Source organism: Microtus pennsylvanicus, chromosome 1, assembly GCF_037038515.1.
Source record: "Microtus pennsylvanicus isolate mMicPen1 chromosome 1, mMicPen1.hap1, whole genome shotgun sequence".
Taxonomy (NCBI): Eukaryota; Metazoa; Chordata; class Mammalia; order Rodentia; family Cricetidae; genus Microtus; species Microtus pennsylvanicus.
Window position 1 is genome coordinate 29,431,568 of NC_134579.1, and position 11,175 is coordinate 29,442,742.

Genomic DNA, 11,175 nt, shown 5'->3' on the forward strand with positions numbered 1-11,175 from the left:
ACATTCTCCATGATGAACACACGCTGCTTCTGAGCACAAGAAGGCTGCAGACCTTGAGATGTAAAGCCAGTCTGGGGGGAATGGGCATATGGGTAGACAATTTCTTCTCATTCTTTGGAAGGCAAACTCTTTGGATTAAAATAAAAAGACATACATTTAGTTGGATAAATCTAATTGTTTTAAAAAAGATGTCTTTATTTTATGTGTATGAATGTTACCTGTATGTGTACCACAGGCATGCCTGGTGCCTGCAGAGGTCAGGAGAGGGTGGGGGAGGATGGGGCCTGGGAGACACCACTACCCAACTCATTAAGTATGCTTAAAAAGAAGAAAGAAAGCTGGGCTTGTTGGCACACTCCTTTAATCCCAGCACTTGGGAGGCAGAAGTAGGCACATCTCTGTGAGTTCAAGTCCAGCCTGGTCTACAGAGCGAGTTCTATGACAGCAAGGACTACACAGAAAAACCCTGTACTGAAAAAGAGAGAGAGAGAAGTTTAGTGGCTATATTTATTCCAAATGCAAAGCCCTCCTTTTGTTGAGTCTGCTGGGCTGCCAAAATGTTCATGCAGAATGATCACAGCTAAGAGAACAATGCTGAGCTAAGGGCTGGCCCTGTGTTAATGTCCTCATGCATTAGAGGCTCCACCAGACAGCTGTGGCAACAGTCAGGCCTGCCTGCCTGGGTCAGAACTCAGCCCGGAGCCAGTTTCCAGCTCTGTCCTGTTCTAAAATCCCTGCTGGTCTTTGGAGAGAGGACGGTTGTCCTTGGAGGAAGGGACATACTCATTCTCCCCAGCTCAAAGGCGAATGTGCCAGGGGCTGGTAAGCAGAGGTGTGCTTCTGTTAGACTGAGATGTGATGGAGAATTTTAAAACATTTATACACAGTGGAGTCAGGAAAGGGAGAGACTGGGTCAGGCTAGTGTGTTAATGTGTTAATCTGCTTTTTGACTTTGACATAGTGTGGCAAATGTAGCCCTACTTTCTTTCCCTTTCCCCCAGAAGAGTCTCTTATATTACACTCTGCTGAAGTAAGTCAATGGGGAAGGAAACTGATCCAAATCAATACCAACACTACACAGGCCAGACCGTGGGGCTGGGCGAGGGTTTGGGACTGGGGGATAAATAACTCAGTCAATAAAGTGCTTGCCTTGCATGAGTTCAATCCCCAGAATTTCCATGAAAAAAGCTAAGTGTGATCCTCGGGAAAAATCCAGGTATGGTGGCATGCTCTGGAATCTTGGCACACAGAGACCAGAAAGTACCATCAACCCCTCTGCTGGGAACCAGCTTAGCCTCCTTAGTGAGTTCTAGGCCAGTGAAAGACCTGGTCTCAAACCAAAACAAAAGAGTGGCTGGCACCCGAGGAAGGAATGATGCCTTCTGTCGGACTCTGGCCGCCACATTCATGTGCGTACACATGCAAACACCACATATATGTATGTGCACAGATGCAGACACATGCAAACACCACATATATGTATGTGCACAGATGCAGACACATACAAACACCACATATATGTATGTGCACAGATGCAGACACATGCAAACACCACATATATGTATGTGCACAGATGCATACACACACACCGGGGCACAAGATAGATGCACACTTACATACACTTAGCACCCACACTGTACATGTATGCAATTCCTGGGCACATGCATAGACACACATATAAACGCACACACTTGTGCGCACACACACTCTTTCACATACATGCACAAACATCAGCCTCTGGCAGCTACAAAAGAGAAGCTAAAGAGAAATGCTCACCCCTGTTTGCCACATCTAAAAGGAAGCCAACACGAGCATTATCTTGCCCCTTCCATCCATCTGGAAGCAAAGGCCACAGCACGTGTGGTTGGGCCAATGGCCTAAGGCATCTTTGTCTAGGACAAACCTGGGGTTCAGTGCCCATCTTTAGTAATAAGTCACCCACAGAGCCAGGTGAAGCTTGTTCTCTTCTCCAGCTCACATCCCCAGGGCTGGGCACTGGGACACAGTTGGGCAATGGGATTGAGGGTGGCACACAGAGAATGACACTTCACATCAGTGCAAAGCAGTAAGCAGCAGAGGCACACAAAGACCTGAAAGTACCATCAACCCACCAACCCCTCTGCTCTATAGCACTCAGGTTTGTCACCTACTAGTGATCTTCAAATATGGTCTAGGTCTCACTGAATCCCTGGGAAGCTGGCACGAGCCCCAATGCCACCAGCCTATCTGGGATGCTCGGCACCTTTCCCAGTAATGCAGTGTGGCCAAGTGTCTCCCGAGACCTCAGGCACCCACTGCTGGGATGGACAACATGGAGTGGAGTGAGTTTACCTTGAAGAGAAGCAAAGGAAAAAGAGAATTTCGAAACCAACAGGGCTGGTACCATGCACAGCAGAAGAAGCCATGAGAGAGGGATGTCCAGGATGTACCTCTTGCAGGGCACAGAAAGACAGCTAGCTCCAGACAGTACTCGGGGGAAGATGAGTTCTAGGGAGGTGGCTTGGGACTGACCTCAACCGTGGTATGTGGAGGACCAGAATGCCTTCCATCATTTTGCCATCCTCAGTGTATAGTCCCTATTCTGTGGCTGAGGTGACAACTCCAGACTTTCCACCACACCCACGTTCTTGGAAGTGAGATCAAGGAAGGATGGGCTCTCTTCCTCTCTGAAGCACAAACCAAAAGCAATGTCACTTCTACCCAGATTCCAGAGCAGCACTGAGTTACATGGTCACATCCAGCTGCAAAGGAGTTTGGAAAGTGTAGGTTTCATTTCATCTTAATCAGTTTTGACTCCGTAAAGACACAGGGGGCTTGTGGGTACTGACCAGATGAGGCTGTTTGGAGGCCAGACCACAGTAAGGACCTTCAGGAAGGCTCTCAAGGAGATCGGGTGTTCTTTCTGAGTGTTCATAGAAAGTTAGGGCAGGGAGCTCAGCTGCAAAGCTGCTGAAGACGGAAGGGAACCCTGCGAAGAGGAGCAGGGAGAGTAAGTCCTAGGTGGGCTGGGCTGGGACGCAACGCTCTTGTCTGCAATGTCCACTTCGAGTTGGCCAACCCCCTTACTCTCGATTTTCCCGCAGTGCTCAGGGATGACTGTTTTTCTCAACACATTCAATGCCCAACAGATTTTATGACACACGACGATCTTTGGCCCTGAGGAATCCCTCTGCGTTCTGGGCCTGGCCTGGCAGCATTGGTTCCAGCAGAACCAATGATGATGCCCTCCGGCTCTGCTTCCCACACAGCACCCACATCACGAGAGGACAGAGATGGCGGTGACAGAGGCGGACCATTAAGATCACTTGAATTGCTACCTGTCATACATTTCTTTCTTATTTAAGGTTCCTGTTAGCAATAAACAAGCTGGGATAGGAGAGGATGGAGGAAGTCATAGGCTGTATCTGACTTCTGTTGTTGAGACTAAATATCTGAAACCAACAACTTAGAAGGAGAAATTCTCCATTTTCTCACATGGTTCTGGGGGGTCTCCATCCATTGTCCTCGGCTCCTCTGCTTCTGGACCTGCAGTAGGGCCATGAATAGAGGCTGTTCTGGTCACTGTGGACAAGAAGCAGAGAGAAGACTACAGTAGGGCAGACGACAAGGAGCTACTTTCTCCAGCTAAGCCCCTCCCCAACAGCACCACCTGAACACCTAGACTTCGAGACACAGGCCTGGGGGAACACCTCAAATTTAAACCATAACAGGTGGAGCAGGTTGTATTGCTTTTATTGTTGTTGTTTTACATTTATTAGAGATAGGTAGGTAGGTGGATGGGTGGATGGGTGGATGGATGGATGGATGGTTGGTTGGATGGATGCATACACACATACATACATACATACATACATACATACATACATACATACATACGGAGCAACTATGGCTGGCGTGGTGCAGAGGTCAGAGGACATCTTGCAGTTGCTTCTCTGCTTCCTCCATGTGGGTCCTAGGAATCAGACTCAGGTCATCAGGCTGGGGGCAGATGACCCATCTTCCTGGCTCTGGGGTATATTTTGAGTCAAATAATGTGACGTCTGAAATTGCAAGGGGCTTGATTCATTTGGTTTCCTACCTGAGAAACATTTAAAGAGATAGTTTGTGTTTATTTGCCTCACCGACGGTAGACTGAACTCAGTGAAACTTTAGTAAGAGAGACCCACATTCGTTAGGCCGTTACCTCATGCTCGACATCGCTCCAGTTGCACTGACTTGAGATGAGATCTACCCTCATTTTTATTTACCCGGAGAGAATAAAAGCGCAGAAGCCACAGGGCGGCACGTGGCGGAGTGGGATTCACAAGCCGTGCTTGTTAAGCTGACCCCACGAGGAGATATCTGGAAAGCACACACTCCCTCTAACTCGTCTCTCACTAAACGCGTTGCCAAGTACAGTGGCGCAGTCTCTAGTTACCAACAATTAGGCAGAGGCAGGCGGATCTCTGTGAGTCTGAGGTCAGCCTGGTCTCCACGGTGAGCCCTAGGCCAGCCAATACTGATTTTTAAACTTATCTTTTCACTTAGGAACAAGTTTAGATTCCCAGATATGCCGCAGTGATCATCCAGACACACATGTAAATGCTTCCTTAAGACAGTAACACGGCTACTGTGATTTTCTTTTTGGGTCAGTGTCTCAGGTATCCCAGGCTGACCTTAAACTTGCTGTATAGCCAAGGGTCTCCCCAAACTCCTGATCCTCCTGCTTCTAGCTTCCAAGTGTTAGGACTACAAGTACAGTTTATGTGGGCAGATCAAATACTGCACTGAAGGAAAGTATTCCATCAAATGAGCTACCCCTCAACCCCAGTTATCAGGATTTAACGAAACTACAGGGACCATTTCCCACCAATGTCATTTCTCTGTTCCAGAGAAACGTGGTGTGTTTAATTCAGGATACCACCTCATGCTGGCTAGCGTCTATCACTAATGGTCTCCACGAAAGATTTGCTCGCCTCACAAACCTTTCTTGCTGACAACAGTTAGCAAGCTGCTCCTGTAGAAGATGCCACACACAGTCCACCACCGGGAGAAGGAGATGCAGAGAAAGCTAATCACCTTTGCATTAAGGTTAGGTAGAGGGATTTTGCCGGATTAGAGAGCGTGGTCTACCGGGAGGAAGTATTAAAATCTTAGGAGTGGGACGGGGCTGCAGCACTGAAGGGACACTGGAAGAACAGCATGGCAGATGACAATTCCTCTGGGAAAAAGACAGAATAAGGAAAGGAAGCTACACAAAGCACAGTTCAGAAATGGGAAGGATCTATCCTACAGGGTGGCCCGAGAAAAGAGAATTCCCTCCCCCAAGGAGCTCCTGGGCAGAAGTCTAACCAGCCACACTGAAGGCTTGTGCTGCTGGGAGAGTAAGGCATTAGAAGAAGGAGGGGGAGGGGAAGAGAGAGAAGAGTCTCAGCAGAGTTGCCTCTGCATGTAAGAGAGAGACACAGTGCACTTCAGAAGTGGATGAGCCTGCTGGCTGCTAAACACTCAGTTTAAACGTGTTTCTAGCCCCTGCCCGGTCAGCTCCCGGGGGACCAGGACTCTGCCAAGTTCTTCTGGAAAGCAATGGTTAGGTACCACATTGGAACACGCAGCTTGCCTCTCTTTCTCCAAAATTGTCTGTATTGACGGTCTCTATTTCCTCATCAACGTCAGAAGAGCATTTACTACGAGGAGTGTGTGCGTGCGTGTGTGTGTGTGTGTGTGTGTGTGTGTGTGTACTGTTTTTACAACAGAGGGTGAGATCAGGGGTGTGAAAAACAAGGAAACCCGATACAGAGGAATCAGGCTTTCTCCACCTGGCATATGGTATTGTTCCCCGCTCTCATCCCCAGCAACCCCAACTCTATCTCTACCTTTCCCCATACGTGCTGATTGATTCAACCGTTTTCATTTTGCATTCTGGGACAATACTGCATAACAAGGAGCGGCGGGGGGGGGGGGGGAGACATGACTGACCAGGACAGTGGCTGTAACACATCAAAACCGAAAGTTGCCAGAAAAAGAAAAAAGAAAGAAAAAGAAAAAAACACATACACAATTGCAATTTGAGGCATTTAACAGCATGTCATGAAACAAACATAACCCTAACCTGCAGGCTAATAAAATCACAAGAAACACACACCCAGGAGATTTGCATGAAGGTGACTGCAATGCATAAGCTGTGTCCTGCCCCACTGGAAAGGGAGCATGGCTGCTCACTGGGCTGAGGTGACAGTGAACAGAGCAGCGATTAGCATGCTGAGATGATTCAGTGACCTGGTGGGACACCAGCTCGGAGAAGCCCATGGAAGTCAATACCCACGGTGTCCGGGCAGGAGCGTACAAGGCTCTCCCAATGAGGTTCATGCCCTTCTCTCTGGGAAGACCAGCCAAAGAGATGGCAGGGCTGATAATTACACTGAATAATGCTGTTGTACATGGAGAAGACCCTCCTGGGTCCTGGATGATTCCAGAGATGGGGAAAGACTGATCTGTAGCCTGGCATGGTGGTGCACGCCTTTAACCCCAGCACCCGAGAACTCTGTGAGTTTGAGGCCAGTCTGGTCTGCAGAGTGAGTTCAGGACAGCCAGGGCTACACAGAAAAATCCAATCTAGGGGACGGAGCCGGGGAACTGAGCTGTGGTGCCTGGACGTGGAGGAAGACTGAGGAAGGCTGAAGATTTAAACTGGTCCTAGAAGATGCGTCAGTTGGGCAAAGGGAACTGAGAAAAGGCTCAGTATCAGACCAGGCTGGGTTATTCTGCTTAGAGAGCCTCCCGAATGCGAGAATGAAGTCTCCACTCTTGGCTCGCAAACCCCAGTGTGCATCCAGACTTCCCTGGGAGGGGATTTGTTCTTTAACATCTGTGCAAACGCCTGGCTCTGACTGGATAATGGAGAATCTCCAGGGCTTAGTCTGTAATCACTGGGGATTTTAACGCAATGAGCTAACCTGGCGTTATGATCTCAGAGATAAAGAGGGTCGGAGGAAGGACGTGATTGGCCAATGTTTACCGAATTAGTGACTTTTCTCATTGTTATAACAAAATGATTGACAAGCAGTTAGGGTGCCATGTTGGCTCATAACTGTGGGGTGCAGTCTATCATGGTGGGGAAGTCAGGGTGTAGGGATGTGGGTGGCTGGTCATGTGGTCACACTGCATGTGTAGTCAGGAAGCAGAGGGACAATGCTGGGGCTCACCTCGCTGGCTCCTCTTTTAGGTGTCGCCCTCAACCTGTGAGCTAGTGCCCCTCTCACTTAGGGAGCGTCTTTCCACCTCAGTTGGCCTAATCTAGAAACTCAGTCCTGTGGCTATCCTAAATCCCCTCAAGTGACAACTAAGATGAAAGGTCACGGACTGTGACTTCACTTGACAGTTGGATTTCCAGCTTTTTACCACAATCCATTACCAACCCTGGGCTTGGAAACATCACCTGCAGTCCTATCCCAGGTACCTTCTCAAGCGTGGCCCTATTCACCCTCCCCCGACAACCCCATAGTTCCACAGGAAAAGGGAGTGCCTGCTGCTCCCACCCCAGGATGGAAGCGGAAGCCATGCATTCTTTGTGAGTGAGGGATGGCAATGGAATTGCTGGCTTCTAGTTTTGCCTTTTCCAGCATTTCCTTCAGCCTCAGCCTCATGTCTGCTAAATACAGCTTCCACAAAGATTATAATCCATTTACAAAACTATATGGAAAGAAACTTACAGCGACCAGCACGGTCACCTATCAAATTGTTACCGACAACTGACTCTCCTTCCTAGCTCCCCACAGGGGAATGCAGATGGACAAAGCCCTTTTCGGGAGACTGCGTCCTTGCTTTCTAAACCCGAGAGCATGAGCTAAATCAATTCTAATATATTTCAAATATATTCATTATTGTCCATTAGAAACACACTACCATTTCGTGGTTCTGCGGGAGAGTGACAGAGCCTTGTTTGTAGCAGCCCTGGGCATAAGCAATCATTGTGTTGCTTCATTAGCTATTATTCCCTGTGCTCATGTGAGGGACATATGTCTATTCTCTGTAACAAACACCCACAGCGGCAGGCGCCTCTGCTCTATGCAGATAACTCAACACAAGTGTGAGCGCTCCCAAGGACCTGCGTCCCCAGCCGCTAGGCACAATCAGCCCATGGTCACTGATTGGTTCCAGTTTATTAACAGCCAATGAACTCCTCATCTGTTCCAGAACTGGTTAGGACTGTCACCTGCAACTGCCAGCCCCCAGTAAGGCCCCTCTAGTCCTCAGAGTGAGGATGGAGCCGGCTTTGCTGGGTTGGACACTCTGTATTCTCTGACACAAAGAGGCAAGATTGGTAAAACAGCAGTGTGTGCTTCGTTCTAGACCAGTAGCTGGGCTGCACAGTCCAAGACAGCAATGAGAAGCAGAACCCAACACCCCCCACACACACGAGAGAGAGAGAGAGAGAGAGAGAGAGAGAGAGAGAGAGAGAGAGAGAGAGAGGACCTCAAATAGGCTAAACATAGGATTTAATACTGAACTCTACTCTAGTCCCAAACGGGAGAGTGACTCCTGTATTTAAGGTTTAGTTTGGTTTTCTGGTGGAGGACATGGACCCAGGGCTGTGCACACACTTAAACCACAGGATTATCACTGAGCTGCAAGCCTCCAAGACTTGGCTACTTAAATCCATGCCATTTTTACATATAAGTTCCAATTAACAGCAACAGATAGGCACTGAGTACTGGGGACCAATCTGGCCTACGGGTCACCTTCTCTTTGGAAAAGACAAAATCTAAAATGGGGAGGAACACTGGCTGCCCTACTTTCTGATGCTGGAGTCTCCTGAAGCTAACAGCAGAGTGTGGCCTGTACTCTCCTCTCAGGGTCGAGAATAACTCACCTGTAAAAAGCACTTTGACCTGGACCGCTCCCCCTCTAGAAGTATGTATGTGTGTTGTGAGCCAAGGCTGCTAACAGGCTGCCGTCAGCTAACTGACCTCCTCAGCCCCTGGGGGTTGGCTCACGGTTTGGAGGCCGGAGGTAAACTTGAGGTTGAAGGGGTCTGAGGGATCTGAGACAAGCCTCTTCCTCAGTGTGCACATCCCATCCTCTCTTTGTGTCCTCTTTATCCTCCTTCATGTGTTCTGACTGTGTACCCAGATTTCCCAGGCCAGGCTGGGACCAATCATAATGACGGCACTGTAACTTGATTACACTATAGGATCTCCGTAAAAGGTCTAATCTGGGAAACTGGGGACGGGGACTCTGACGTAACTTTAGAGCTGACATAATTCCAGCCTGACACTACTTGAGGGCCCTGCCATGAAAACAGGATTTGCTTTTGCTGCCCCTGCAGGCTGGCGCCCATTAAGAGTTCAGGGCTACTGAGCTCACACTATGAAAACAGATACCATAGAGAACTGCTTTTGTAAACATAACCAAATATAAGTCTTGCCCTTTAAGGTGATTTACAGTGAACCAGTTTCGAGAAAGAGGGCACCCTCTGTGTTTATCTCCTGCTGGGACTTACAGGCGGCTCTGGTTGAGTCTGAAAACACAGTAATCCTGTTTCAAAAAGACCCACAATTTCTGGGCAGTGGTGGCGCACACCTTTAATCCTTGCACTCGGGAGGCAGAGGCAGGTGGATCTCAGTGAGTTCGAGGCCAGCATGGTCCAAAGAGGGAGTTCCAGGATAGGTTCTAAAGCTACAGAGAAACCCTGCCTCAAAGAGAAACAAAACAAAACACAATTTAAAAACTCAGAGGAGAAGAGTTGAAGCCACTGTGCACTGGACCTGAGTTGAACTAGCCTGGGGTCACGCAGCCAGCTAGTTAGGATCCATGCAGCTTCCACCCTGCCCCCATGGTTACAGGAAGCAGCTGGAGGTCGTGATACCAGTTTGCAGTGAAAACCCCAGTTTAAGACACAGAACCTACAGTACTCTCCATCATCCTGAACCGGGAACCTCAGGTTCCCCAGCCCAGCTCTAGAGAATACAAGCTCTGGGATAAAGATGCCAAAGAAAGAGGTCAGTCTAAAACTTGGGTGTAACTCCAAGTTCAAGGTCTAGAGTAACAGCTGAATTCTTGGGCTTGAGCAGAGCTGAATTTGAGGCCAGAGCATCTACTGACTTTCAACCTGGCACACATTCCGGAAACATCTCGAGGGGTCGTGCAGATAGGCACCCACGCGGATGGGCACCCACAGCGCCGTTCCCTGGGAACAAGTCAATAGAGAGGAGACCTGCGAGAATGTCCTGTGTAGTGGTTCTCAGGTTTGCTAGCTAGTTTTATCAGTTACTACTTGCTTCCTTAGGTAGAAATGCGTTGGTTTTATACGGTAGAACTATTGTTCTTACACATATTAAACAAAACAAAACAAGGCTGGCCCGGTAGCACCCAGCTGTATCCTGGCACTCAGGAGGAGGCTGAGGTCAGGATCACAACTTCAAGGCAAACTTTGGTTACATAGTATGACCCTGTCTCAAGACAGTAAGAAATAAAGGAAACAAAATTTCTCTCCAACAGGGTTTCAGGTCTCCCGGGCTGCCCACAAACTCCCACCTGCCAAGCTGCATCCTCAGCCTACAGCTTATCTGAAATACAGCCTTCCTCTTATCCAAAACAATTCAGGGAATAAATAGGAATGGGAAGCCTCTGACAGAGAGATGCTGACAGCCATTCTCCCAGCCGTGGCTTACTCGTGGCCCTCGACCATAAGCTGTCAGAATTGTTGAACAATTTAAGAACGCTGCTGCCGTTGGGGACTCCAAAGGGCTCCCAGGAAGTCTTGGACAGCTGCTTTCTTGCTACACTGGAAAATGAAAGCTTGTCAGTGTAAGTATCTATTTCCAAATAGAAAGATTTCCCAGATAAACAGTTAGCCAAGCTGGCAGGGGGTATGCATTGGTGATCTCAGTGCTTGTGAGCTGGGGCAGAAGGAATTCTGAGAACTGTGCGCCAGCCTGGGCTGCATAGTGAGTTCAGGGCCAGCCTAGAATACTACCGAAACACTGTCTCAAAGTCCGATGCCATTTGTGAGGCAAAGAGACAGGTTCTTGCTTCTTCTGAAGTTTCTTAGGTCGGTTGCTGCTGTGACGTCAGGATCCAAGTTAGGTAGCTCTCCCACAACAAGAGAGGAAACTCCAAGGCTCGCGGGATCAAAGATTCCCAGGTCAACGGTAGAGCAGGGTGGAAATCAGGGAAGTATCTCCTCTCCAGATA

At 48.7% G+C, this 11,175-nt stretch overlaps 1 long non-coding RNA gene across 1 annotated transcript; it reads right to left on the reverse strand.

The window, feature by feature from the left end:
- On the reverse strand, positions 1-2,871 carry LOC142838747 (uncharacterized). The gene is made up of 3 exons (XR_012908627.1): positions 2,825-2,871; positions 219-466; positions 1-128 (listed from the first exon to the last, which is right to left on the reverse strand). It is a non-coding gene; the product is annotated as an uncharacterized LOC142838747 (long non-coding RNA).
- Between the last annotated feature and the right edge of the window lie 8,304 nt (positions 2,872-11,175).